The sequence below is a fragment of a genome, unplaced genomic scaffold, assembly GCF_019419815.1.
Source record: "Pyrus x bretschneideri cultivar Hongxiangsu unplaced genomic scaffold, Pyrus_bretschneideri_v1 Contig2, whole genome shotgun sequence".
NCBI lineage: Eukaryota > Viridiplantae > Streptophyta > Magnoliopsida > Rosales > Rosaceae > Pyrus > Pyrus x bretschneideri.
In genome coordinates this window covers 2531130-2535000 of record NW_025999501.1, presented here as the reverse complement: position 1 = coordinate 2535000, position 3871 = coordinate 2531130, and the positions used below count along the sequence as shown (strand labels likewise).

The 3871-nt window shown below is 38.6% G+C and overlaps 1 pseudogene; it reads left to right on the top strand.

Annotated features, from left to right (window-relative positions):
* Positions 1–3219, top strand: part of LOC103936428 — a 3474-nt pseudogene extending 255 nt beyond the window's left edge.
* The last annotated feature ends 652 nt before the right edge of the window (positions 3220–3871 follow it).

Here is a 3871-nt window from a genome sequence, read left to right as displayed (position 1 = left end):
AACAGCAGCACCTCTGCTTTTGCTACTGTTCGTGGTGGCAGTGGTGGCTTCCATGGTCGTGGTAACTCCTTTCGTGGTGGACGTGGTGGAAGCTTCTCTCGTGGAGGTGGCTTTTCCTGACAGTCCAATGCCTATGACTCCAGTTCTGCTGCTCCTGCTTCCTACAATTCTGCAGCTCCATCTCGTGGGCCATCCTCCTCCTCCAATGGCCTTCTTGACCTGGTACCTGTCTCCAACGCCTCTACCAGTTCCTTGCCTGCCTTCTCTGGGCGCATTCAATGTCAGATTTGTCAACGATTTGGTCACTCAGCTATTGATTATTTTAATCGACTCAACATGGCTTATGAAGGAAGGGTTCCTTCGTCTCGTCTTCAAGCATATGCGGCTGCCCCCTCGCCTCGTGCCTTTGCCTCTGCTCCTACTGTTCAACAATGGCTCTTTGATTCTGGAGCCAATTCTCACATAACCAATGACGTGACATAACTCCACAATCCTCGTGAGTATCATGGAACCGACCAAATTCGTGGTGTGCATGGTGGTCCAGGTTTGCAAATATCCAAAATTGGTGACTCGTATCTCCAAACTCAAAATGCTTATTTTCGTTTGCCTAATATTGTCTATTGCCCTCAAGCCTTTACTAACGTTATCTCTTTAAATCAATTCTCCGATAATAATTGTTTCTTTACCTTACATCCCAAATTTTATCGTGTGCAGGATTCACGGACGGGGAAGATCCTTTTACAAGGCCGGAGTAACAATGGACTCTACCCATGCTGCCCCTCTCATCCATTTTGTGGTGTTTTTGCTTTTTTAGGTGAACGTGTCTCTGATGTTTTATGGCATTCTAGGCCAGGCCATCCTTCTTTTTCAATTTTAAAACATTTAATTTCTGCAAATAAATTGCCAATTCAAGGCTCATTATCTAGTCACTTTTGTGAATTTTGTCCCTTAGGTAAAAGTCATAAATTACCATTTTCTTTATCTACTTCTCTGTCTTCTTCTCCTTTGGAATTAATTCACTCTGATGTTTGGTCTTCACCATCTCTATCTGTTTCTGGTTTCAAGTACTATGTGGTGGGAAACAACCTTAGAGGCAGCATACCGCCTGAGATTGGCAATGCAGCTCAAATTCATCAACTTGATATTTCTTCCAATTTTTTAGCTGGGATGATTCCAAAGGAATTCGGGAGATTGACCTCTTTGGTGAAGCTGATGTTGCAGGGGAATCAACTTTCGGGTTCTATACCTTCAGAGTTTGGATCACTGACTGATCTTGAGTATCTTGATGTGTCAACAAACAAATTCAATGGGCCAATACCTAGCAGGCTAGCACCGTAAGTGACTTGTTTAAATTACACTACTTGAATTTAAGCAACAACATGTTTAGTCAAGGAATTTCATTTCAGTTGGGGAAGTTAGTTCACATGTCCCAACTAGATTTAAGTTATAACTCACTGGAGCGCGAGATACCATCTGAAATTAGCAAAATGGAGAGTTTGGAGAAGCTCAATCTTTCCCACAACAATCTATCTGGCTTCATACCAAAAAGTTTTGAAGACATGAATTGGTTGTCATATGTAGACATATCATACAATGACTTGGAGGGTCCCCTACCCAACAGCAGTGCCGTTCGAGATGCTTCCCCTGAAGCATTGCAAGGGAACAAGGGATTTTGTGGCAGTTTTGAGCTCTGCAACCCTGCAAAAATAAGTCCGAAAAGAACCACAAAGGACTCATATTTTTTATCTTGTTCCCACTTCTAGGAACACTTCTACCTGCCTTCATTATATTTGCTTTTGTTGCTGCAGAAACTCCATCTTCAGCTCAATGGCGAGAACAACTTTCAAAAAGAATTCTTAAATGAAATAAGGGCACTAATTGAGATACGACACAGGAACATTATCAAGCTTTATGGTTTCTGTTTACATAAACAACACTCGTTTTTGGTGTACGAGTATTTGGAAAGGGGTAGCTTGGCCTCAATGTTGAGCAATGATCATCAAGTTAAAGAATTGGGGTGGAGCAAAAGGATAAATATTGTTAAAGGTGTAGCTAATGCCTTGTCTTACATGCACCATGATTGCTTGCCACCGATTGTACATCGTGACATATCAAGCAAGAACATTATGCTAGATGCTAAATATGAGGCCCATGTTTCCGATTTTGGCACCGCCAAGTTTTTAAAACCCGACTCAGCTAATTGGAGTGCTGTTGCAGGCACATATGGATATTTGGCACCAGGTACCGTAATTCTAAAACATTTGTTCCCTATATCTAACACTATTCACTATGCTTCATTCATGGTTAACCAAAAATTGTTTTTTTATTATTATTTTTATAAATAAAATTGAGGATTAAGCATGATTAGCTCCTTAGTGAAAGTCACAACACACAAAGTATCCACCCTCGAACCTGAACAGATTAGTAAACAAACACTGTTAGAATATATCAGAGAATCTAAAATTGTACTATCTATTAAATAAATAAATAAATAAAATTATTTGTTAATGTAATGCCAACCTCACTTAGTAGAATAAACCTTTGTTGTTGTTGTTGTTGAATGTAATGCTACCAGAGGTACGTAAAATGCAATTGGTCATTCCTAACTATTTATCACAATGAAAAGTAGATAAAATGCAGCAACATATAATTTATTGATTTCATAGTGATAGTTTTATTTATATATCAGAAAATGTTTTCGATTTCTCTAAATTTCAATTGAATAGTTGTACTGGTATACTAATAATGCTACTGCTACGAGCTTCTTCTAAGCAGAGCTTGCTTATACAATGGAAGTGAATGAGAAATGTGATGTTTATAGCTTTGGAGTAGTAACGCTGGAAATAATTATTGGAAGGCATCCAGGAGATCTGTACTCATCTTTATACTCAGGGTCATCGTTTCATGCGCGTCGAATGCTAATTGTAGATGTTTTTGACCAACGCATTTCCCCTCCTACGAATGAACTGGCACGGGATGTGCTCTCTCTTGTGCAGCTAGCATTTGCCAAGTTTCTCAGCACCTGTCATCCAATAGGCTGCATCTTTCCAAGTCAGTGCAAATGATAACATGTGGCGAATTGCTTGCTCTCGATGGGTTAATAACATGAGACTGTGCTTTCATATGTATTGTTGTTTGATGTTTTCTTTTATAGTTACTTGTTAGAAATGTTTTTTCTTTTCGTTTGAGAAAACATAATAATATACAAGAAAATTGATATTTGTAATCTCTTAATTTATCAGTTCGGAAGTTCGTTGGAATAATAGTAATCATAGGGAAATCATATCCAAAATTAACAAATTGTCATATGAGTAGGAAGTACTAACTCTATGTCTAACGCCAAATAGATCTTCATAATTGATTAGAAGAAGTGAACAAAACTACAAAAGCCATGTTTCTCTCAGAAAACTGAAAACATTGTGTACTGTCAGAATATAGATCATCGGGTTCATCTTCAAGATCCCGACCACATTGAACGACTGAATTCAAAGCTTCTATGGGACTTGTATAGATTAAACTCCTGGAATTAGACTTGTACAGACAAGTTCAATCAAATAATTCGATTTCAATTGCGGAAGTTACTGCACCAGCCCTAACTAAAGTCATAACTCAGTCGAGGCTAAATATGAATCTGGTTTCGGAGGTATTATTTGAAGATCAACACCAGCCCAGTTGGTCTTTGGATTCTAGAAGACTCTAGCAGCAAGTCTAGAAGGCAGAGCTTCTGGAAAACTTGCACTCTGTCCAGGTGAAATGGAACTAGATTTTTCTAGTTCGAATATGCATGGGAGGTAGTCGGTGAATGAATATTAAATATAAAAATATCTAAGCTAAAGTAACCTTGTAGAAAGAGCTAGAAAATAGTAAAATG